Source organism: Schistocerca gregaria, chromosome 3, assembly GCF_023897955.1.
Source record: "Schistocerca gregaria isolate iqSchGreg1 chromosome 3, iqSchGreg1.2, whole genome shotgun sequence".
Taxonomy (NCBI): domain Eukaryota; kingdom Metazoa; phylum Arthropoda; class Insecta; order Orthoptera; family Acrididae; genus Schistocerca; species Schistocerca gregaria.
The window spans coordinates 903,646,276-903,672,992 of record NC_064922.1 but is presented as its reverse complement, the minus strand read 5'-3'; the positions used below and the strand labels follow the sequence as shown (position 1 = coordinate 903,672,992).

Below are 26,717 nucleotides of genomic sequence, written 5' to 3'. Positions count from 1 at the left end.
AATGTCTTACAATTTAATACCTGGTTCCTAAATCTCTGTCTCACCATTATATAATATTTCTGATACCTTCTAGTAGTTTCAGGATTCTTCCATTTGTACAACCTTCTTTTATGATTCTATGATTAAGTTATGCTCTGTGCAAAATTCTACCAGACGGCTTCCTCTTTCATTTCTTTCCCCTATCCATATTCACCTACTACATTTCCTTCTCTCCCTTTTCCTACACTCGAATTCCAGTCACCCATGACTATTAAATTTTCGTCTCCCTTCACTACCTGAGTAATTTCTTTTATCTCATCATACATTTCATCAATTTCTTCATCATCTGCAGAGCTAGTTGGCATATAAACTTGTACTACTGTAGGTGTGGGCTTCGTGTCTATCTTGGTCACAATATGCATTCACTATGCTGTTTGTAGTAGCTTACCCGCACTCCTATCTTTTTATTCATTATTAAACCTACTCCTGCATCATCCCTATTTGATATTGTATTTATAACCCTGTACTCAACTGACCAAAAGTCTTGTTCCTCCTGCCACCGAATTTCACTAATTCCCACTATATCTAACTGCAACCTATCCATTTCCCTTTTAAAGTTTTCTAACCTACCTGCCCGATTAAGGGATCTGACATTCCGATCCGATCCGCAGAACGCCAGTTTTTTTTCTCCTGATTACGACATCCTCTTGAGTTGTCCCCGCCCGGAGACCCAGATGGGGAACTATTTTATCTCCGGAATATTTTACCCAAGAGTACACCACCATCATTTAACCATACAGTAAAGCTAGATGCCCTCAGGAAAAAATTACAGCTGTAGTTTCCCCTTCCTTTCAGCCATTCGCAGTACCAGCACAGTGTTGCTGTTTTGGTTGATGTTACAAGGCCACTTCAGTCAATCATCCAAACTGTTGCCCCTGCAATTACTGAAAAGGATGTTGCCCCTCTTCAGGAACCATACGTTTGTCTGGCCTCTCAACAGATACCCCTCCATTGTGGTTGCACTTACGGTACGGCCATCTGTATCGCTGAGGATCGCAAGCCTCCCCACCAACGGCACGGTCCATGGTTCTATATGTTCTGTAATTTTTATAAAATTTAGTAGAAAACATTGGCATATAAGCACAGCAGTATGTGGAAAAAGTAACTCTCATAAAATTCCATCGCTTGAATGTACCAGCAACTTCTCCTTCTGAAATTAAGAAACCCATCATTCTCAGAAAAGTAAAAGCTCATCTGGTTTTAGTGGTGTTTCCAGTAGAGTATAAAAGATTTGTTCCCATCCAGTAAGCCTTGTCTTACATGAAATATGTAATGCATCACTAACTCAAGACATTTTTCCAGAGAGGGACTGAAATATGCCATTGTTTAACCCTTCTATAAGAATGTAAGTAAGAAAGATATCAATAACTACCAACCTGTTTCACTGTTGACATCATTTTCCAAAATCTTTGAGAAGATTATATATCCTAGAACAGTATCTCACCTCAACAACTATAATATCCTCAGAAAACCACAGTTTGGATCTCAGAAGAGTTGCTCTATAGATAGTGCCATTCACATCTTCACTTGCCAAATTTTACAACAGTTAGATAATAAGGTAGTGCTGGTTCATGTTTTCTGTGACTTACCAAAGGCATTTCACCATATGAATCACAGTATTCTCCTAGATAAATGGAACTTCTATAGGATGGAGGGTATAGCCAACCAATGTAACATGTCATATATAACCAAAAGAATGTAGGAAGTTATACTTAGTAATTAACCAGTGTAGTTCGGGGATGTAATTCTGATTAGGGAGCAGTCACATACAGAGTTTCCCTAGGCTCAGTCTTATGTCCACTATTGTTCCCCATATATGTAAACAACTTCCATCTGCTAAACAACAAGCAAAATGTGTTCTTTTATTCAGGAGACACTAACATTGTAATCACTCCAAGAACACATACAGAAACAGAAGAAATGGTAAACTGTATTCTTAAAAGTATCATTGACTGGACTGCTGCAAATGGACTTATCCTCAATTTTAAAATGACACAACATATTCATTTCTGCACATCTAAGGTTACTACACCAATGAAGAGTGTAACACACAGTTTGGAAATAATAAATAGGGAGGAAACATAAAAATTCTTAGGTGTCCATATTGAAGCAAATTTAAACTGGAAAAAGAACATTTTGGAACTCGTAAAACAACTTAGTTCAGCCACTTATGCACTTAGAATCATTGCAAATCTTTAGGAGGGGCAAATCAGTAAGTTAACATATTTTCATTCAGTAATGTCACATGGAATAATGTCCTGGAGTAACTCATCATTAAGAAAAAAGTCTTCATTGTTCAAAAACATGTTACAAGAATAATACATGGTGCATGCCCACAATCATCTTGTAGACTTGTAGGTATCTGTTTAAGGAGTTGGGCATTCTAACTACTGCTTCACAGCATATTTATTCCCACATGAATTTGGTTGTAAATAATCCACTGCAGTTCAAAGGGGACAATGATGCACATAGTTACAATAGCAGAAGGAAAAATGTCATTCATTACACTACATTAAAGCTGTCTTCAGCACAAAAAGGGATGTACAATGCTGCAACAACAATTTTTTGATCACTTACCCTGTGACATAAAAAGTCTGATGGACAGCAAAGTAAAATCTGAAAACAAACTGAAAAAGTTTCTCCTTGACAATGGCTATTATGCAGAAGAATTTCTGTTATTGTGATGTGATATATATAAAGAAAAAGCCCTTATAAATTTTCAGATGTGAATGTAAAATGGCTTGTTCCACATTATTATGATTTATCATACAAAATGATCCACAGAAGGTGAAACTAACTAACTAACAAATTAATTAACCAAACCATGAAAGGGACTATTTACAAAATTCTTGTTTGGTGTTCAATAGAATATTGCTCAAGTGTGTAGGAGTCCTACAATTCAGATTAACAGGGGTTGTTGAGTGTACAAAAAGCAGAACTGTGCAAATGGGACCAAGGTTTTCTGACTGAAGACAGGGTATGTAGAATGTTGACAAACTCTGACTGACTGGTAATGGAATTAAGATGCTGTGTATGAAATAAATAAACCTAGGCCTACTTCAAAAATTACTTGAACCTTTCAGGGCAAAACCTGTTTAAATAAGACCAGTTTTATAATTACGTTGCGACTTTAGTTTCTCCGTGCTTTGATGCATTTATTTTTCTCTACTTTTGACTATTGAACTGTATCTTTCCCATAATTATGGTTGTGTCATAATTGTAATTACTAATAAATAATCTAACTTTTTTAACTGTGGCTTCCCAAGTTCTTAACTAGAAAAAAATAGAAATTTCTAGTTGTAACAACAGGTTATGGGTCCAGATCCAGGTTTTACAGTGTGACAATAAGTGGAAAAATGGTATGTAATCCACTATCATCGCATAGATAACAGGAAAGTATAGCACACGACTATTTCATGGCATGAGCTTAAACTGGAAATTTAGGATTGAAACTCTTAAATGTAGTGGCATTATCGAGTTTTCTGGAAGGGCCCTACACAGAAATGGTGGAATATAGTCAAGATAACACAACTGAACAATATGCACAGAAGAATGTTCTGTGTGAACCTCAATAAAGTGGCAGGAAGTGTTTCATTGTTTTAAAATATGCTACAGAGCGGTTATTACTCATTTTAACATGAAATCAGCAGATTTAGGTGTAACAATGGTTGTGAATACATTTAAAATGAAATGATGAAATTCTTCAAATAAAGGGAATGAATTTGAGTTTACCACATGGTGCACACCTCAGCAAAATGGAGTGGCATAGTGACTAAACTGTACTATCATTGAAAATGCTCATTGAATGATTCTTGGATGCAAACTTGAACAGCAATTTTTGTCAAAATCTGTAGTACCAGACGTCTTTATCATTAATTGTAGTCCTACTTCATCTTTAAATGGAGAAATTCCAGGAATGCCATCGTGTGACAGTAAGTCAAACTTCAAACAACTATGTGTGTTTGTATGTGCAGTGCCACTTGCACATTCTGAAGCAATTAATGACAAGTCTGACACTGGGTCATAAAGTGTTTTATGGCTGTCCTAGTGTATGTAAGATATACATGTTGTGCTGTGGGGCAATCTGTATGGTTGGAAATGAAGCACACACTTCATTCACTGCCATCGCGGTGTAGAAATCTTTATTGTTAAAAGGTGACTGGTTTCAACAGTCTTATGCTGCCATCATCTGAACTTAAGGAACTTGTTATAACAGTGCCGAATTACATGAAGTCAAAGCACAAAAGGAACTCAACACACATACATATTTTGATATTTTATCAACTGTGTGTTTTTTTTATATCAAGATATGTATCTGTGTGCTTTGACTTCATATAATATAATGTGGCACTTTTATAAAAAGTTACATAGTTAAGATAATATGATGGCAGAATAAGACACTTTAAACTAGGCATCTCAGTGCAACAGCGTACAAAGTGTATGCTTCATTTCCAATTGCTCAATGGTAGTAGATTATGGTATCCCAAAAACATAAAATTTTATTTGATGCAACTTTTGAAGACAAATTTTCATTTGAAGGCCGAAGAAGTGGTGACTGGAGCTTGAAGGAAACTGTTCAGATGACCAACATAATGGAGAACACAGCAGAACATCAAGGATACCAGGGTGAAAATAACTATGTGGAAACGGAACAAACTGCTCAAGATAAGTCAGAGCCCATGACTTCATAAGAGTTGAAGGAAACGAAACCCCTGTTGAAACTGCTCAAGATATGTCAGAGCCCATGACTTCATAAGAGATGAAGGAAACAGAACCCCTGTTGAAAAGCAATACAATAACACGAAAACATAGATACTTTGGACAGCTATGCAGTGTTAGCTTTGAATCCAGCGGAACTGATGGGAAACTAACATCATAATTTTGAAGACATGAAGGACTGGCAAAATAAGGAAGAATGTACAAAAGCAGTACAGCAAAATTTGGACACTTTGTCATCCACAAGGGGGAAAAATGGAAAATACTGAAAGTACAAGAAATGGCAAGATGATAGCAAACCCAAACAACATAAAAAGTAAGTGTTTCATGTAAGTGAAAATACCGTGAACAAAAATGTAACGCATATGTGAAGGAGAATGTTAAAACTGACTTAAAAACAAAAACCTGTGAGTAGTGATAATAATTTAATACTGTTGACAATAGTATATTAAAGCCTGAGAAATGTTCATGCTCCTAGCAAACAAAACTGTGAGAAGAAAAACTGTATTGTCACAGTGGCTGAAATGTGTTTGTTCTTAATTGAAAATTCTGTTAATAGACTTGCAACAGAAGGTTTTAACCCATAAGACTTGTATAACTGCAACTGTGCACGACACCCTAAAATAAAGAAGACAACATGGATACTACTCCATGTTTCTGGAGAGCCTGATTTATCAGCTATTAGGAGGCAGATATGTGAGTCACTATCTCCAACAAAAGACAGCAGATAGCAGAAGTGTTTTCACATGCAAATTGAAAATGTTTTTCCTTAATGACCCCTTCTATACCACATAGGAATTCTTCAATAGAAATAACCAGCAATTTTTACAGAAAAAACCCATGTATATGGTCCCCATGCAGCAATATAAATATTTTTCCATCTTTTGAGATACACATGTGTTCTATGTTTTCTTGCATTTGTCTGTTCTTTTATGTATTGTTCTATGTTCAAGCCATTCAGACGCCAAGTGCCACAAAGCAACCACTTCCAACACAGGAGGAGATGCACCAGCCCGGATCAATCTGCCTGTCAGATTTATGAGGGGGACTGGTATACTGAAAAAAAGGATTTGTGTTTTAGTCAGTTCTCCACATCCACAGTGGTAAATAATGTGTTGGTTTCCAAATCCCCTAAGTTACATTGTATGCAAACACTTTGAAAAATACTGCCAAATTGCACTAGATGCATTCAGAAGAGGCAATATGTGGATTCATCCTGGGGCTGAAGGGGAAGTTGGCAGTAGCTTTAAAATAGCTTTAGAAGTCACGACACCACTGAATAATAATCTGTATAGCGGTATGGCTTTTTCTCTGCTTCATTGGAGAAGTGCCAAACTGGCCATCACCTCACACTGGCTGGATAAAGGGCTCCATAATGAATGAATATATATGTTCACTGTTTGTCTGTTAAACATTACCAGTAACTGACTAAATAAGAAATGGAATACATAGTTGTGGCAGCAGCTATATCAGAATCCTTGTGGCTAAGTATCTTCTTTAAGAATTTAAAATAGTTGTGGAAACTCACACAGTTTATGAATAAGTAAGTCATACATGGAGACTACATCTATTAAAGAAAACAGAAATGAGGACAGGCAATTAAAGTTCCTGGATATCGATTACCATACAATTTTATATTGAATGAAGGGCAGCAGGATGTTCAGTTTATCAGCTCCAAGCAACAAGTAAAACGAGTTTTGAATGTACAATTCAATAGACTATCTCAAGATTTGGATAATGAAATTGGGATCGGCCAATTTGATGCACTGACTGTTTGTGGTTGTGATCTATCACTATGTAGCCTCTGTGTCATTTTTGAAACCTTGAGTCAAGTTATTAAACCGAAAGGGGGCAGAGTGAATAAAGTTTATAGTGTACAGATTAAGAATTATATTGTGCCTAATTTTGTCTTTCCTATGAAATACGTTTTTTTCTCTGGCATTGGTTGTTATTCTGTGTTCTGTCCGAAACAGTAGTCGTTATGTAACTGCAATTGCTAATAACTTGCTCTTACTTGTCAAACTGCGCTTCCTGGTTCTTAACTAAGAAATATTCATACACATCTCTAGTTGTAACAACTGCGGCTATTCTCCAGTCTGCTTCTTACAATGCGATCAAGAAGGCAAGTTAGACTCAACACAGCCTGCACAAAAGTATTCAAACATACGTTCCACCCACGGCCCATCCACAAATTATACGCAACGAAATATGTTGTACTTTATTATCAGCATTGTTGATAGTTGGGTACGCTGTTTCTTTTTAAATGATTAACAGCGAATAAAGACCCTCGGTAGTAAACTACTTTCATCTTTCCAAATAATGTAAATATGGTACTTCTATGTAATTTCGTCTACGATATAAGCAAAATCATAGTGGGAAACTGAAGCACACTCTATAACTAAATTAGAACAGTGAAATTCAGCATACAAAACCGTGGAAGGTAGTAGGCGTTGCACTTATTGATAAGGTGTTCTCAGAAATAAGCCAACACATATTCATTGTGTAAATAACATAAATGATAATACTAGACTGCAATACCTACGAATCCATTAATACAATGTTTATGGCTGCAAGGTTATTTTCCGAGTATTCAAATCTCCCGCGCGCTTTGTGTTGGGCATGTACCAATCATTACAGTGTTGTTTGGTGTAAATGTTTGTGTTGTGCTTTTGTTTTAAATAAAGTGAGCGGAGGTTTCCGAAGACGCTCAAGATGATTTGAAGCTTAGGCGGATAAATGCAAGGTACTATCATCCGTCGAATAATCTGCATTATTTGTATATGAATTCAGGATACGTGAAAAGTGTATAATTTTCTGCTGAATTACGAACTGTGCCTACACAATTAGCTATGTGACCATTATATGCGGATTAATAAACTGTCGATATAATTATTGTCGTTTTAATTCCAAAGGGATCTGGTGTTCGTGAAATTGACTAAATCCATTGTGCGCCAAATTAAATGAACCTTTTTTCCCATTTGCGTCAATAACTGCTATGAATTCATTAGAAAAGTGTATTTCATTTCGAATGCACTGTGGATGAACAACAATTAAAAAGACCCCGAAGCGTCTGTGTGCAGAAGCACAGTTCATAAATACTTTACGGCTAACCGCTAAAACTACCTGTGGGTGTTAGAAGCCGACGTAGCACTTAAACAGCGGAAAAGTGTAGCCTATATAATACACCATGGTGTCCAATTGGATAACAGGCTAAAAATGGAGTCAACACACAGACTAGTAAAGCGGCTCCTCAGATAGTTTTTAGATTTGGAAGAATCCTTTATTACGTTGATTCGAAGAAGAACATACCAGTAAATGCAGCTACTGCAAGAGCGAGCAGTATAATATTAATTAAAACAAGACGGTTAATACAAAAAATGTAGGACTTCTTACCAGCTTTAAAGTAGAGAACATTAGTAGCTAATAATAAAACCAAGTTGAAGATGAAAAAACTCCGGTATTTTTTAGAAACTGAGCTGTTTCCGGAACTATTTCCAAAATTAAAGAGAACGATGTGAAAACAATAGTATTAGGAATGAAAAAACACACAGCAACATCTGTGTAATATTCTACAATATTATAGAATATTGCAGTAGTGCTGTGTGTGTTTTCGTTCATTAAGTATAAAATATTCTACCAAGAACGGATGGAACAGCCAGTCAATGAAAACAATAGTATTAGGCTTCCCCAGCGCAAAATATAAACCACTCTGTTTGTAAACATACAATGAAGTTTAGAAAACTATTATGTATGTAAATAGCACAAAATTTCTTGACATTTGGCATTTTGGTGATTTTAAACGTGTATGTTGTACTTTTATTCATCAGTACATTTTCTTTGTGTCTGGAGTTTACATACTTTACAGTATGGTTTAATCCTCAGATATTTCTGTTGAAAACAATACCTGGAAGTTGTCTACTTTCCTTATGCCCAGTCTTCTTTCTAGTGTAGCATCAAATTTTGGGGGAAAGATCAGTGTAGTTTAAAGCTCCCTTGGGTGTGAACAAGAATTTAAACAAAAAAAAGATTACAACAATTGTCCTCATTCCATATATTTGTGGACTTTATATTAATTATGAAGGAGGTGTTTATAACCCCAAGCTGCCTCCACAGAAGAGCTAGCATCAACATACACACTAAGGTTGGTTTGAAATTGCATTACATTAATCATTATGAGATTAAGACTCCAAACTTTTAGCTGTGGATCAGTTGTATGTGTCACTGGCTATCATCTGAGCTGTATCTGCTAAGGTTCAGTTTGGACCCTGGACCAGTACATCTGCTTGTGTCACCAGGAAACATTACAGATTTTGAATGCTTTTAAAGTCACTTGAAGAACATTTACATGGCTAAGAAACAAGAGTTGACCTTAGTTCTGCGCCTGAGAGACAGTCTGAGTAACCCTAAACTTTGTGTTATGAATTATTCCATCCATGCAAGAGTTATGCCATTGACTCCATAATACTGTAGTTTGCTACATAGAATAGTGTGCTGAAATTGAAAGGTATTTCATATATTAAACTGTCAAATATGTAACTCTGCTGGGCACACTTTTAGTGTCTGAATGTCTGGAGGGGTGGCTGCACATACTTTCTCAAGATATGAAAGTAAAGAAGGTAGTGATGTACACTTTGATTTGGAGCAAAGAACATTCTAGCCCCTCCCAGAGGTGTTCCAGTAGGTTCAGGCCAGGACTCTGGACAGGCCAGTCCTTATTAAGAATATTACTGCCCACAAATCACTTCCTCACAGTTGCTGCTCTAAGAGATTGTGCCTTGTCATGGTGATACAAACGATCACTGTTCTTTTCTGTATACAGTACACAGTTCTGTAAAATGTGTTCATATTGTCCTGCAATTAGCATTTTATGAAATGCTATAAGGGGACCACACCCTAACCATGAAAACACCCCCTTACCAAAACACCACCTCTTCTATACTTCACTGTTGGCTCTACACATGAAGACAGGTAATGACCTACCAGCATTCACAAATCAAATTTTTAGTTTTCAGTCTTCCATGATGCAGTGGCATCATTTACGCCATGCTAAGCATTGCTTATTTGACTACAGAAATGTGGGGCGTATAAGGAGCTGCTCAACCATCAAACCCCAATCTTTTAAACTCCCTTTGCACAGTCATTGTGCTAGCTGGACTGCTTACAGCACTGTGTAATTCATGAGTGAATTCCCTCTGCTGATTTTGTGCAGTTTTTTTACAACCACCTTCCACAATGCTTGACAGTCCCCATTTGTCAATATATGTGACTTGCCTGGTCTTGGTTAAGTTGTGGTCATACCTTCACTTTTCCTCTTCACAATCATATAACCAACAGTTGATCTGGGCAGGTTTAGAAAGGTTGAAGTTTTCCTGATGGATGTTGTACTCAGGTGACATCCAGTGATTAATCCACACTCAAAGTCACCGAGCTCTCTTGCTTGACTCATTCTTTTGTTATTGTGTCTTTGCTGACATCATAATACTCTAACTTCCTTTATACTAAAAAGTCTGCCTCTTGTGACATCTAGTGATCAGTGCCATATTAGTTAGGGGTCTGCAGATACTTTTTATCAGATAGTGCAGGGTTTTCCAAACTGTGTTCTGTGGAATGCTGGTGTTCTGCAGAAAGGGAATAAGTGCTCTGCTAGAAACTGTGAATAACATGGCAGTATTTTTTTTAACATTTTACTGGTACTAATACTAAATATTTTTTTAAAATTTTATTGTAATTTCTTTGTTATTAGTTATGATTTAAAATTGAAGTAGGCCTAGTCATTGAATAAAACAAAAGATTTTTTTTTTAAAAAACGTTTTCGATTGAATGAATTGTACATAATGTGACTACATTCAAAAATTTTAGAAACAGAATTGTTGTGAAGATCATGTTGTCATTTAATTGAGCTTAACAAAATTGATTGATATCAGCACCACCTCTGTGTCAGGCTGAAAATTTTTTCCATGATTAATGCCAAGAGGCAAAAGTAATTTTCTGCAGACTTTGTCTAGGACACACAGTAGTTATATGCATTCTGTTGTAAAAGTTTTTAAGTTACTGACATACATAGCAAAAAGTGTAAAGTTTGAAAATTGAAGTTTTATCACATTATATTCAGTACTGCTACATATTACTTCATTACCTAGATTCAAGAATTGAAACTACTTCAACAGTGTTACAAGTAATGGTTTCGTTGTAAACTGGTGTCTATTTTATACCACATTTTAAATTCTTAGAAACTTTGGAACTGAATGAGACAGTTTTCTTGCACCCTTACACAAAACAACTACATGAGTCAGCTAATTATCATTAGTTAAAAGAGTGTCTTTGTAGTTTGATGCACTGTTCCATAGGACATGCATCATGTCTGAGGTTACAAACACAGCTGATGCTTGTAGGTGTATTAAATGATGGAATGTATGTGCAAATTGCGAGTACAGTATCATAACAACTACACAATTTTCTGGAAACATATGATCATTTGTGCCAGGCAGGCCTCGAACCCAGATTTCCTGCTTGTTGCGAGCAGTTGCCTAACCACTTTGGCTATCAATACATACTTCCAAAACTTACCCGTATCTCCATATAATTAGCAATAAATAAACCAGCAGCTGTATTTTCATCTCTGATTTATTCCAGATACAACTGCTTTTGGCATTCCAGCATGGCATCACCAGGCTCTCTACGGTGAAAAACTGGCAGAGCTTATATTGCCAGACAAACTATCAATCCAAAATCAAACCAGTATTTTCACATGACAGGACCATGCCACTTAGAAGGTAAACAACGTATCCAAAGGCAAAAGTAGGTCTTTCATAATTGGATGTTCTGTTTACTTTCTAACAAGGGAAACTCCCCATTGCAACCCCCTCAGATTTAGTAGTAATGGCCCACATAAACTGAACCCAGATCAAGCATGAAAACAGGAAGAAGGTGTACTGAAGTGTGAAAAATAAATTGCAAAAGTAGTAACAGTGGACGATCAAAGCACAAGATGTGCAACATCGAGCGAATTTGAGTAGTCACAGTGTCGTCTCCCTCATGCCCCACCTTTTGTTGAAGGTCCACAAGATACCTCTCCAAAACAACAATATTTTGATTTTCTGGTGATTTGTTAAAATGCTACATACCTCGCTAAATGAGAATAATTGTGAAAATGTTAGAACAAAAGGGAAAATTGAAAAATTGTAATAAATCAACCAAAGATGATATAGGTCTGAATTTATTTTCAATAAATGCTTTGTTCCCTGTACTGTGAGACATAATTAATACCTACACATTCTGATATTTCTTTCTTTTCTTCTCTCTCTCTCTCTCTCTCTCTCTCTCTCTCTCTCTCTCTCTCTCTCTCTCTCTCTCTCTCTTTATAGACTATGAAAATTTGTAACTTTTTGTGAATTTCAAAACTATGTTTTGAAAATAGGAATAGTCACTAGATGTTTACTGTCTTGAGAAATCATGAAGTGGAAAAGGACTTCTGACTCTTGGCTATGACATTAATGCATGAAATTCTTATACTGTCAAAATATTTGTACATATGGATGAAATAATCTGAAATTTTTTGATTATTTAGAAATTATTGTGTCGAAAACCCCTATCCTAAATGTTCTAAAAATTTCATGATACATCAGTTGGTTATTGTACTTAGGGAATGTACAATCGGAGTGGCCAATACTTGCCTGTACAAAATGTAAGAAATTTTTTAGGTGGATGTAACTCCTCTCTCAAGGTCAAAAAGTCTTGGACACTTAAATATTTAAATTGATCACTGATTTTAAGTAAATGTCATGCAAAACTGTTATTTCTGAATAAAAAAATAATTATTTTACAACATTGTGAGTGCGAAAACAATTCATAATTTTGTTCAAAAGCATTATATAACAAAAATGTTACATAGAATATTTAAACTCATTTTTCTGTTTACAATATTATTCAGAAATTAGTGTCTTCTGTCATGATTTTACTTCTTTGTGACTTATAATTGTCTACAATGTAACAATCAACACTGCACTTTTGAAAAGAGTTCATTTTTTTCCTCTGCTTCCCATTGAACCTGTTTAGATGAGCGGAATTTGTACACAGACAAGTATGATCCCCTAAGAGCAGTACTTGGGAAATTGCAACTGCACAGTGATCTATTGATGATGGCCATTTGAAAATATTAGCAGAACGAAGAGGTGTCATAAAGGAGATGGCTATGTCTTGCAACTCATGAGAGACACTTATTACCTGTCCCACCCACCACTGATTGTCATACACACAAGAAATGTAGTGACTTACTACCACATCTGCTAAGGGATACTGTGGTCTCTGCATTTCACACACAGTAACACGCTGTATTTCATGGAGAACCTCTCTTACAATGTGTGTTCCACTCCGGGATGCAACCCAGTAGTGACTTGACTGAATTCCTACAACTGGCATCATAGCAGACCACTCGTCTCTTTTTTCAATGGAATTCTCTTAATGCACTTTCATTTAGGATTAAGAGTTTCATGTTTGTTACTAATTACTAACAAAGAGATAGAGGGGCTGGCCAGTACTTACCTCAGCTCAGTACAGCCGATAGAAACATAAAAAACAACCGAAAATTTAAGTTCCTAGCTTAAGGAATAAATGTTCCTTCATCAGGGAGGAGAGAGGGGAAAGAAAGGGAAGAAGGGAAAGTGGATTTAGTTACTCACAACCCAGGTTATGAAGCAACAGGGAAAGGAAAACAGGGAGGGTAGCAAGGATGGAGGCATGGTTGTCAGAGGGAAGCCAAAGATATTCTACTAATGTTTGTTACTAATGTTGATATGGTGTGTGCAAATTCAATAGCATCTCTTATAGCATCAACAGTTTGATGCTGGAGGTTAAATCTTGTTGCAAGATGTTTACAGAGACCTCCTACCCCATCATGTGCACTTTTTCCATTACCTATTGCTGAAAAAACCCATTTTTTTGTTTTAATACTTATACTACGGTGTTGACCAAGCTCATAAAGCTGAAAGTGGTTTTTCAAATGAGATGCTGAACTGTCAGTCACATACACATTTAGGAAATGCTTGGCTTCTAGGTGCTATGTCGTCAATTATCATGCTGACAGCACTGTCTTGAATGAGATCATCACTGACATCAGCAAAACTGTGTGATGTTCCAAGGAATTGAGCAAGACATGTGAGTATTAATACCTGTGATGTGTGCCAATGGTAACTTTAAATTTCATTCTGCAAAGCAACAAATCAGTTCTCAGCAAAGTCGAAATGAAAAACTAATGAGTCAGTATTCTGTGATGTGGCTGACTTTACTTCTGCTGTGGCCTGTTTCTGAATCCTCCGAATATGATGGTGAGCTGTTCCTTTCATGACCCAGTGCCGAACCTCTGTAACAAACTTCTCTGCTTCTCTTACTGATCTTCTGCCATATCTTTTTACTTTTTAACCATTTTTGCTAACAGAGATGACATCAGCCAGGTTAGGACTATGCCTGCTGCAGTCTTCGACATCATTTAGGTAATATTTCAGAGCAACAGTAATTGTATGTGTACCATCTTGCAAGGGATGCCCACAGCAAGAATCTGGACATGCACAAATACCTTTTTCGTTCTTTATTTTATGTGCATTTGAAATCAAATAATTGAGGAAGTGGGTACATATTTTTGTATTTGCTGCTTAGAGTAGCTACCTGGTATTCTACCTACTTAGTATAAATGGCTACTGAGATAGCAGTATTTAGGTTTTGAAACCACACTTCACATTTCGTGCATATATCTCTATCTTCAGGTTCTGCACCAAGTGCATCTACATTATACACTTCACAAAGTTTTGAAGATGTTGCTTGTGTAAAACTTGTTTCAATTTCTAACACTTTTCTTTTTACGTACTGTTTCCTTCTTGCTTCTTACCTTTCCTGGGCGTTTAAGAGGGGATATAATTGAGGCTACAGCTGAAATGCTAACATTCAGTGCATCAGAACCATCACTCCCATGAATATAAACAGCTGCACTCTCTTCTTCAGTTTTACATTCGCTTGATGGTGATTGTTCAGGTGGGTTGTCACTAAATTTCTTCTTGTAGTGAGTGTAGCAGTTCCTGCACATTGGATGTGATGCCAACACCTTTATTTGGTGACCAAGATATTTCTGCAATCCTTCTGACAGCTTTCCAACAAATGTGAAGTGTTTTTCACTTTTCTTAAACACACCTTCTTGTGTCATTTTTTCATAGTCCACACACCTATTCTTTCACTTTTTCTTCACTGACAATGTATCAAACAAAAAAGTTCAAACCACACACAAAACTTGATGCAGAATGGGTTATGTGCAAATTCTCCCTCGTTTGTTATAAACAGAAGAACCAGGACAGTCTTGCCAACATGCATATTGTACTCTAGAAATTCACTGACAATGTATCAAACAAAAAAGTTCAAACCACACACAAAACTTGATGCAAAATGGGTTATGTGCAAATTCTCCCTCGTTTGTTATAAACAGAAGAACCAGGACAGTCTTGCCAACATGCATATTGTACTCTAGAAATTCAGTGATGCGAATTATGCAAAATGATTAAAAATTTTTAACACTGTACACAGAAAAATATTGCCCACTGTGTTTGCACTGACTATTAACATATCAACAAAAAAATATTTTGAGTAATTCTCAAAAGTTTTTGAATAGGGGTTTTCGAGTAAATATTTCATAAAAATAACCTTCTTACATTTTTAGTAATAAATATTTTTATAATAGAGACAGCTCGAGCAGAGAAAATACTTTTAATGATTACAGCAGTAGTATCTGTTAATATGACAGAAAAGATAGCGTTCTGTGACTTTAAAAATTAGCAAAAACTTTTTAATTAGATAAATTAACTTAAATTATGTATTTTCATCTTAAATTTGTAAGTTTAAGGAGGCTCATAAGTGTCCAGGTTTCAACTAAATTTCATACACTAAGAAGAAGCTTTAAAGCAAAACATCTGCCAGATTTCCAGTGATTTTGACTTACTAGTTATATTTTTTCTCTACTTTTTAAAGAGTTATTTACAAAATATACATTTTTTAAAGGGCCGTACCATTTACAAAAATTAAGGTAAAGTGAAAATACTTTATTTCTTAACGCTTATGGTATAGAGGTCTAATATATATTTTTTCCAGAAAAATTCATGACCATGAGTTAGTATGACCTGTATGATTTGAGATGAAATCACCCACCAGAATTCTGGCATGATATGTTTATAGGTGTACTCGAGAGTGCTTAATGAAGTACTCACTTTAAATATCAGCACGGTGGAAACCATGTTCTTTTTAGAATTATCGAGGCTGTGGCATCCATCCGGAGAAAGTAAATTCTTTATACTAACTGAACAGTGTAAGGTACAGAAGTCACCAAAAGTGACATGTTAGTACTTGAAGAACCTTAAGACCACCTCGTGTTCTTCATTTGAAAGTAACAGATACAGTTCTCACCACGAGAATATTTCCTTAGTCACATCTTACATAGTATGATACTTTGACTCACACTTGTGGTCATAGTCCACTTTTACAGTTACAACAATTAACAGAAGCTAGCAAAAAGATTTAAATTTCAGAATGAGGTTTAGGCTGTGCCAAGGGTGCTGGAAGCAACTAATGGTGGAGAAGGTGCTCACCTCCTTCACTTTGAGAAAAGCAAATGGCCTCTACTATGAAGCTTGAATGCTCTGCAATTTATTGTTCGGCCTACGTAATGTGTGTAAATGCTCCCAAGCATCTTAATTGGCCACTTACTTCCATATCCCACATTTCTTATTCACAATAAGCATGTTGTTGTTGTCCTCAGTCCTGAGACTGGTTTGATGCAGCTCTCCATTCTACTCTATCCTGTGCAAGCTTCTTCATCTCCCAGTACCTACTGCAACCTACATCCTTCTGAATCTGCTTAGTGTATTCATCTCTTGGTCTCCCTCTATGATTTTTACCCTCCACGCTGCACTCGAATACTAAATTTGTGATCCCTTGATGCCTCAGAACATGTCCTACCAACCGGTCCCTTCTTCTTGTCAATTTGTGCCACAAACTCCACTTCTCCCCAATTTTATTCAATACCTCCTCATTAGTTATGTGATCTACCCATCTAATCTTCAGCTTCTGTAGCACCACATTTCAGAAGCTTCTATTCTCTTCTTGTCCAAATTATTTATTGTCCATGTTTCACTTCCCTACATGGCTACACTCCATACAAATACTTTCAGAAATGACTTCCTGACACTTAAATCTATACTCGATGTTAACAAACTTCTCTTCTTCAGAAACGCTTTCCTTACCATTGCCAGTCTACATTTTCTATCCTCTCTGCTTCGACCATCATCAGTTATTTTGCTCCCCAAATAGTAAAACTCCTTTACTATTTTAAGTGTCTCATTTCCTAATCTAATTCCCTCAGCATCACCCAACTTAATTCGACTTCATTCCATTATCTTCGTTTTGCTTTTGTTGATGTTCATCTTATATCCTCGTTTCAAGACACTGTCCATTCCATTCAACTGCTCTTTCAAGTCCTTTGCTGTCTCTGACAGAATTACAGTGTCATCGGCGTACCTCAAAGTTTTAATTTCTTCTCCATGGATTTTAATACCTAATCCAAATTTTTCTTTTGTTTCCTTTACTGGTTGCTCAATATACAGATTGAATAACATCGGGGAGAGACTAGAACCCTGTCTCACCCCCTTCCCAACCGCTGCTTCCCTTTCATGTCCCTCGACTCTTGTAACTGCCATCTGGTTTCTGTACAAATTGTAAATAGCCTTTCGCTCCCTGTATTTTACCCCTGCCACCCTTAGAATTTGAAAGAGAGTATTCCAGTCAACATTGCCAAAAGCTTTCTCTAAGTCTACCAATGCTAGAAACGTAGGCTTGCCCTTCCTTAATCTAGCTTCTAAGATAAGTCGAAAGGTCAGTAATGCCTCACGTGTTCCAACATTTCTACGGAATCCAAACTGACCTTCCCCAAGGTCGACTTTTACTAGTTTTTCCATTCGTCTGTAAAGAATTCGTGTTATTATTTTGCAGCTGTGGCTTATTAAACTGATATTTCGGTAATTTTCACATCTGTCAACACTTGCTTTCTTTGGGATTGGAATTATTACATTCTTCTTGAAGTGTGAGGGTATTTCGCCTGTCTCATACATCTTGCTCACCAGATGGTAGAGTTTTATAAGGACTGGCTCTCCCGAGGCCGTCAGTAGTTCCAATGGAATGTTGTCTACTCCGGGGGCCTTGTTTCGACTCAGGTCTTTCAGTGCTGTGTCAAACTCTACATGCACTATCATATCTCCCATTTCATCTTCATCTACACCCTCTTCCAATTCCATAATATTGTCCTCAAGTGCCTCATCCTTGTATAGACCCTCTATATACTCTTTCCACCTTTCTGCTTTCCTTTCTTTGCTTAGAACTGGGTTTCCATCTGTGGTCTTGATGTTCATACAAGTAGTTATCTTATCTCTAAAGGTCTCTTTAATTTTCCTGTAGGCAGTATCTATCTTACCCCTAGTGAGATTATCCTCTACATCCTTACATTTGTCCTCTAGCCATCCCTGCTTAGCCATTTTGCACTTCGCGTCGATCTCATTTTTGAGGCGTTTGCATTCGTTTTTGCCTGCTTCATTTACTGCATTTTTATATTTTCTCCTTTTATCAATTAAATATTCCTTCTGTTACCCAAGGATTTCTACTAGCCCTCGTCTTTTTACCTACTTGATCCTCTGCTGCCTTCACTACTTTATACCTCAGAGCTACCCATTCTTCTTCTACTGTATTTCTTTCCCCTATTTGTGACAATTGTTCCCTTATGCTCTCCCTGAAACTCTGTACAACCTCGGGTTCTTTGAGTTTATCCAGGTCCCATCTCCTTAAATTCCCACCTTTTTGCAGTTTCTTCAGTTTTAATCTACCATAACCAATAGATTGTGGTCATAGTCCACATCTGCCCCTGGAAATGTCTTACAATTTAAAACCTGGTTCCTAAATCTCTGTCTTGCCATTATATAATCTATCTGATAGCTTCTAGTATGTCCAGGATTCTTCCATGTATACAACTTTCTTTTATGATTCTTGAACCAAGTGTTAGCTAATATTAAGTTATGCTCTGTGCAAAATTCTACCAGACGGCTTCCTCTTTCATTTCTCTCCCCCAATCCACATTCACCCACTGTTTCCTTCTCTCCCTTTTCCTACTCTTGAATTCCAGTCACCCATGACTATTAAATTTTCGTCTCCCTTCACTACCTGAATAATTTCTTTCATCTCATCATACATTTCATCAATTTCTTCATCGTCTGCAGAGCTAGTTGGCATATAAACTTGTACTTCTGTAGTAGGTGTGGGCTTCATCTCTATCTTGGCCACCGTAATGCGTTCACTATGCTGTTGGTAGTAGCTTACTCACACTCCTATTTCTTTATTCATTATTAAACCCACTCCTGCATTACCCCTATTTGATTTTGTCTTTATAACCCTGTATTCATTTGACCCAAAGTCTTGTTCCTCCTGCCACCGAACTTCACTAATTCCCACTATATCTAACTTCAACGTATCCATTTACCTTTTTAAATTTTCTAACCTACCCGCCCGATTAAGGGATCTGACATTCCACGCTCTGATACTTAGAACGGCAGTTTTCTTTCTCCTGATGCCTACATCCTCTTGAATAGTCCCCGCCTACAGATCCGAATGGGGGACTATTTTACCTCCGGAATATTTTACCCAAGAGGACGCCATCATCATTTAACGATTCATTATTAAACCCACTCCTGCATTACCCCTATTTGATTTTGTCTTTATAACCCTGTATTCATTTGACCCAAAGTCTTGTTCCTCCTGCCACCGAACTTCACTAATTCCCACTATATCTAACTTCAACGTATCCATTTACCTTTTTAAATTTTCTAACCTACCCGCCCGATTAAGGGATCTCACATTCCACGCTCTGATCCGTAGAACGCCAGTTTTCTTTCTCCTGATAACGACGTCCTCTTGAATAGTCCCCGCCTACAGATCCGAATGGGGGACTATTTTACCTCCGGAATATTTTACCCAAGAGGACGACATCATCATTTAACGATACAGTAAAGCTGCATGCCCTTGGGAAAAATTACGGCTGTAGTTTCCCCTTGCTTTCAGCTGTTCGCAATACCAGCACAGCTAGGCCATTTTGGTTAGTGTTACAAGGCCAGATCAGTCAATCATCCAGACTGTTGCCCCTGCAACTACTGAAAAGGTTGCTGCCTTTCTTCAGGAACCACAGGTTTGTCTGGCCTCTCAACAGACATCCCTCCGTTGTGGTTGCACCTAAGGTATGGCCATCTGTATCGCTGAGGCACGCAAGTGTCCCCACCAACGGCAAGGTCCATAGTTCATGGGGGTAGAGCACAATGATGATGAAAGTGGCAGTTGAACAAGAGTGTCCTCAGAGAGTTAGAATGTATATACATAAAACTGTATAAACATACAGCATCTGTAGCAACAACAAAATATATATACACAGTCAGGACATTGATTTTAAATTCTTATACCACTATTAGAACCATGATCACAAAAAAAAAAAGAAGTTGAAGTGTCTTTACTCCGAATGTGGTCTGATTTCACTATCAGCGTATCAACTGGTGAGTGTTTATCAGAATACCTCGAAATTCCCGCATAACCTAAAAAAACCAGTTTTGCAAGAAGTACATCAGATGCAGTTGTTGGTGAGGACAGCATCACATACTGCCAATAGCATATAGATTGCTGGAGGACAGGTACATGCACATATGCAGGAAAATAAGTTATGTGCCTCCCAGTCTGTTGTAAGCCTTTCATAACGAAAGCAGGTGTTGACAGATGTGAAAATTACCGAACTATCAGTTTAATAAGTCACAGTTGCAAAATGCTAACGCAAATTCTTTACAGACGAATGGAAAAACTAGTAGAAGCCGACCTCGGGGAAGATCAGTTTGGATTCCATAGAAATGTTGGAACACGTGAGGCAATACTGACCCTACAACTTATCATAGAAGCTAGATTAAGGAAGGACAAACCTACGTTTCTAGCATTTGTAGACTTAGAGAAAGCTTTTGACAATGTTGACTGGAATACTCTCCTTCAAATTCTGAAGGTGGCTGGGGTAAAATACAGGGAGTGAAATTCTATTTACAATTTGTACAGAAACCAGATGGCAGTTATAAGAGTCGAGCGACATGAAAGGGAAGGGATGGTTGGAAAGGGAGTGAGACAGGGTTGTAGTCTCTCCCCGATATTATTCAATCTGTATACTGAACAATCAGTGAAGGAAACAAAAGAAAAATACGGAGTAGGTATTAAAATCCATGGAGAAGAAATAAAAACTTTGAGGTTCACCAATGACATTGTAATTTTGTCAGAGACAGCAAAGGACTTGGAAGAGCAGTTGAACAGAATGGACAGTGCCTTGAAAGGAGGATATAAGATGAACATCAACAAAAGCAAAACGAGGATAATGGAATGAAGTCGAATTAAGTTGGGTGATGCTGAGGGAATTAGATTAGGAAATGAGACACTTAAAGTAGTAAAGGAGTTTTGCTATTTGGGGAGCAAAATAACTGATGATGGTTGAACTAGAGAGGATATAAAATGTAGACTGGTAATGGCAAGGAAAGCGTTTCTGAAGATGAGAAATTTGTTAACATTGAGTATAGATTTAAGTGTCAGGAAGTCATTTCTGAAAGTATTTGTATGGAGTGTAGCCATGTATGGAAGTGAAACATGGACAATAAATAGTTTGGACGAGAAGAGAATAGAAGCTTTTGAAATGTGGTGCTACAGAATCTGATGATTAGATGGGTAGATCAGGTTTGCGTGCCTCAGCGATACAGATAGCCGTACTGTAGGTACAACCACAGTGTAGGAGTATCTGTTGAGAGGCGAGACAAACGTGTGGTTCCTGAAGAGGGGCAGCAGCCTTTTCAGTAGTTGCAAGGGCAACAGTCTGGATGATTGACTGATCTGGCCTTGTAACAATAACCAAAACGGCCTTGCCGTGCTGGTACTGCGAACGGCTGAAAGCAAGGGGAAACTACGGCCGTAATCTTTCCCGAGGGCATGCAGCTTTACTGTATGATTAAATGATGGTGGCGTACTCTTGGGTAAAATATTCCAGAGGTAAAATAGTCCCCCATTCGGATCTCCGGGCGGGGCTACTCAAGAGGATGTAGGCATCAGGAGAAAGAAAACTGCCGTTCTAAGTATCAGAGCGTGGAATGTCAGATCCCTTAATCGGGCAGGTAGGTTAGAAAATTTAAAAAGGGAAATGGATAGGTTAAAATTAGATATAGTGGGAATAAGTGAAGTTCGGTGGCAGGAGGAACAAGACTTCTGGTCAGGTGGCTACAGGGTTATAAACACAAAATCAAATAGGGGTAATGCAGGAGTAGGTTTATTAATGAATAGGAAAATAGGAATGCAGGTAAGCTACTACCAACAGCATAGTGAACGCATTATTGTGGCCAAGATAGATACGAAGCCCACACCTACTACAGTAGTACAAGTTTATATGCCAACTAGCTCTGCTGATGACGAAGAAATTGAAGAAATGTATGATCAAATAAAAGAAATTATTCAGGTAGTGAATTGAGATGAAAATTTAATAGTCATGGGTGACTGGAATTCGAGTGTAGGAAAAGGGAGAGAAGGAAACATAGTAGGTGGATATGGATTGGGGCTAAACACTTGGTTTAAGAATCATGAAAGAAGGTCGTATACATGGAAGAACCCTGGAGATACTAAAAGGTATCAGATAGATTATATAATGGTAAAACAGAGATTTAGGAACCAGGTTTTAAATTGTAAGACATTTCCAGGGGCAGATGTGGACTCTGACCACAATCTGTTGGTTATGACCTGTAGATTAAAACTGAAGAAACTACAAAAAGGTGGGAATTTAAGGAGATGGGACCTGGATAAATTCAAAGAACCAGAGGTTGTACAGAGTTTCAGGGAGAGCATAAGGGAACAATTGACAGGAATGGGGGAAAGAAATACAGTAGAAGAACAATGGGTAGCTCTGAGGGATGAAGTAATGAAGGCAGCAGAGGACCAAGTAGGTGAAAAGACGAGGGCTAGTAGAAATCCTTAGGTAACAGAAGGAATATTGAATTTAATTGATGAAAGGAGAAAATTTAAAAATGCAGTAATTCCAGCAGGCAAAAAGGAATACAAACGTCTCAAAAATGAGATCGACAGAAAGTGCAAAATGGCTAAGCAGGGATGGCTAGAGGACAAATGTAAGGATGTAGAGGCTTATCTCACTAGGGGTAAGATAGATACTGCCTACAGGAAAATTAAAGAGACCTTTAGAGATAAGATAACTACTTGTATGAACATCAAGACCTCAGATGGAAACCCAGTTCTAAGCAAAGAAAGGAAAGCAGAAAGGTGGAAAGAGTATATAGAGGGTCTATACAAGGATGAGGCACTTGAGGACATTTGTAGACTTAGAGAAAGCTTTTGACAATGTTGACTGGAATACTCTCCTTCAAATTCTGAAGGTGGCTGGGGTAAAATACAGGGAGTGAAATTCTATTTACAATTTGTACAGAAACCAGATGGCAGTTATAAGAGTCGAGCGACATGAAAGGGAAGGGATGGTTGGAAAGGGAGTGAGACAGGGTTGTAGTCTCTCCCCGATATTATTCAATCTGTATATTGAACAATCAGTGAAGGAAACAAAAGAAAAATACGGAGTAGGTATTAAAATCCATGGAGAAGAAATAAAAACTTTGAGGTTCACCAATGACATTGTAATTTTGTCAGAGACAGCAAAGGACTTGGAAGAGCAGTTGAACAGAATGGACAGTGCCTTGAAAGGAGGATATAAGATGAACATCAACAAAAGCAAAACGAGGATAATGGAATGTAGTCGAATTAAGTTTGGTGATGCTGAGGGAATTAGATTAGGAAATGAGACACTTAAAGTAGTAAAGGAGTTTTGCTATTTGCGGAGCAAAATAACTGATGATGGTCGAAGTAGAGAGGATATAAAATGTAGACTGGCAATGGTAAGGAAAGCGTTTCTGATGAAGAGAAGTTTGTTATCATCGAGTATAGATTTAATTGTCAGGAAGTCTTTTCTGAAAGTATTTGTATGAAGTGTATCCATGTATGGAAGTGAAACATGGGCGATTATTAGTTTGGACAAGAAGAGAATAGAAGCTTTCGAAATGTAGTGCTACAGAAGAATGCAGAAGATTAGATGGGTAGATCACATAACTAATGAGGAGGTATTGAATAGAATTGTGGAGGAGAGGAGTTTATGGCACAACTTGACTAGAAGAAGGGATCGGTTGGTAGGACATGTTCTGAGGCATCAAGGGATCACCAATTTGGTACTGGAGGGCAGCGTGGAGGGTAAAAATCGTAGAGGGAGACCAAGAGATGAATACACTAAGCAGATTCAGAAGGATGTAGGTTGCAGTAGGTATGGGGAGATGAAGAAGCTTGCAAAGGATAGAGTAGCATGGAGAGATGCATCAAACCAGTCTGAGGACTGAAGGCCACAACAACAACAACATGAGGAAGTATTGAATAGGATTGGTGAGAAGAGAAGTTTGTCACACAACTTGACTAGAAGAAGGAATTGGTTGGTAGGACATGTTCTGAGGCATCAAGAGATCACCAATTTAGTATTGGAGGGCAGCGTGGAGGGTAAAAATCATAGAGGGAGACCAAGAAATGAATACACTAAGCAGATCCAGAAGGATGAAGGTTGCGGTAGGTACTGGGGGATGAAGAAGGTTGCACAGGATAGAGTAGCATGGAGAGTTGCATCAAACCAGTCTCAGGACTGAAGACCACAACAACAACAACAACAACAACAGATGGAGTGTACTCCCATTCCTGACTTTACCACCACCGGTGAATCAGAGGGAATCAGACTCAGGACGTTCTCTGTAGCAGACACTGATGCTAACCTCCAGACAGTATAGGTGGCCAGTGTGGTTCATGAGTGTTTGTTCACACTAGTGGAACCCGCAGGAGTGGGCGTACAGATACTCTGGTCATTTTGCCCTGTATGTCCAATGTGGATCACATTACAATAGCTGTTTTTATATTAAACATTTGTGTTATTTGAATGTTTGTCATGTGGAGCAACTGCATAGTTTCTTTGGTTGTCAGTGGTCATGCGAATGTGGGGTGTTGCAGATGTAGCTGGTCATTTCGAAAATCTTGTCACTTTATGTTCCCGGAGCAATGTTCCCAATGCATACCATGAGGTGTTGAGAGAATACCAGATGCTGTGTTGGCAGCTCGTTTTAAGCAATAAGTGAGAGAACAGCAGGCCTGTACATGTTCTATAGCTGTTAACTTAAACTAAACTCGTGCCCAAATTGCTTCTTGATCTGCAATTATAAATTATATGAGAAAACAGCAGGCATAAATTTTCAGCAGCTACTGCAGAACTATTAATCAAAGCTGCTGTGTAGACGCAAAATTAAGCAAATGTCGCCAATTGCCACTATTCATTGTCAGATATGCTTTGTTGTTATACGAATGCTTGGTGTCTGTAATTTTGGACATTTATGAAACAACAGACACCATGTGGAATCCACAGCTGTGATGCATATTATGTAACTGAGAATGGAGTCAAGCGAAAGAAAATCAATGGAAAGGGACTGATATCATCTTTTGCAGAATCAGCGCCAGTGAGTGAAAATTCATGCCGGACCAGACTAAAACCTAGGATCTCCTGCTTACTAGGCAGTTGTGTTAACCGCTACGCCATCTGGGCACAATGTTTATCGCACATGCCTGAACTATCTCGAAGTGCTAGCCAGCTGACTCATATTCCCACCTAGTGCTACCTATCTGCAGTCTGTGTCCATGTCCTCCATGCTTGTTGAATAAAATGTTTTTGGGTTTCCAACTGCGACAAGTAATTAAAATTGCATCAGGTTTTGGCCATTGTCAAGCGGTATGTATGTCAGTGGGCTGCTGGTATGCCCCTTATGTGCACTAGCTGCCAGCTGTGATGTCACTGGTGCCTGCAGCATTGCCATAAATGAGCATATTTTGACTCAGCATTCGATCCACCCACTTCAACTGCACGATCGCTGGATCCCACTACATGCCTAGCTGCAAGCCACCATCTCTATTTGGGGTGTTATTGATGATCTTTATTTCAATAGCTTTTTTAGTTACACAATCCCAGAAGCTGTTTTTGTGAGCCTCCAACGGATGTTTTGTCAGATTTTATCCAGTGTCCATTTTCTAAAATGTGCTCAGCTGAATCCAATTTCTCAGGGTAGTGTAGGCAACAAAACCTGTCATCCTCCTTCCAGCATTGTTCCACAGTGCATACTGTTTGTCTGACGTAACACTGGTCACAGTCGCAATGTATCTTATAGACTCCAGGTGTTCTGAGACCTGCTGCATCTTTCACTGCTCTCAGTGAAGAATGGATGCTCATCAGAGGCCTGAAGATCTAGTTGATCTTGTTTAGTTTCAGCAGGTGGCTTATCTTGCCTGACATGGAGCCACAAAATGACAAGAAAGCAAGATTCTTTTCCTGCTCCTCGTTGGTGGTTTGATTGTGAGTGTTGCATGAAGTCACTTCATTTATTTGATGGACATTATAGCCATTGTTCCTGAAGACCTTGCGTAGATGGTTCAGTTCTTGGGGCATGTTATCAGCATTTAATATCATTCTTGCATAGTGCACCATAGTTTGAAAAACAATGCAGTTCTGGGCTGGGTGATGATGGCTTACTGGCATGCAAGTACAGATCAGTGGATGAGTTTTCTGTGGACACTGTGGCCATGGCATCCATTTAGTTTGAGGTGGACAAGAACGTTGGGGAAGGGCAATGCATCGTCTGCTTTAGAAAACAGACATCGGATAAAATTTGACAAAACATCCATCGTGGCTTGCACAAATGGCTTCTGCGATTGTGTAATTAAAGAAGCCATAAAAAATAAAAATCACCAATAACACCCTTAAT

General features: G+C 38.0%; 1 protein-coding gene across 8 annotated transcripts in view; it reads left to right on the top strand.

Moving 5' to 3' along the window:
* Window positions 1-7,386: 7,386 nt before the first annotated feature.
* Window positions 7,387-26,717, top strand: part of LOC126355230 (putative zinc finger protein 355P) — a 129,565-nt gene continuing 110,234 nt past the window's right edge. For 5 of the 8 annotated variants that reach the window (XR_007565486.1, XR_007565485.1, XR_007565484.1 and 2 more), the window contains exons 1-2: window positions 7,387-7,498; window positions 11,389-11,528. The gene's annotated coding sequence lies outside the window, so the exon portion shown is untranslated. The remainder of the gene's footprint in view (window positions 7,499-11,388; window positions 11,529-26,717) is intronic. The other 3 variants (XR_007565489.1, XR_007565488.1, XR_007565483.1) reach the window with 1 other exon arrangement.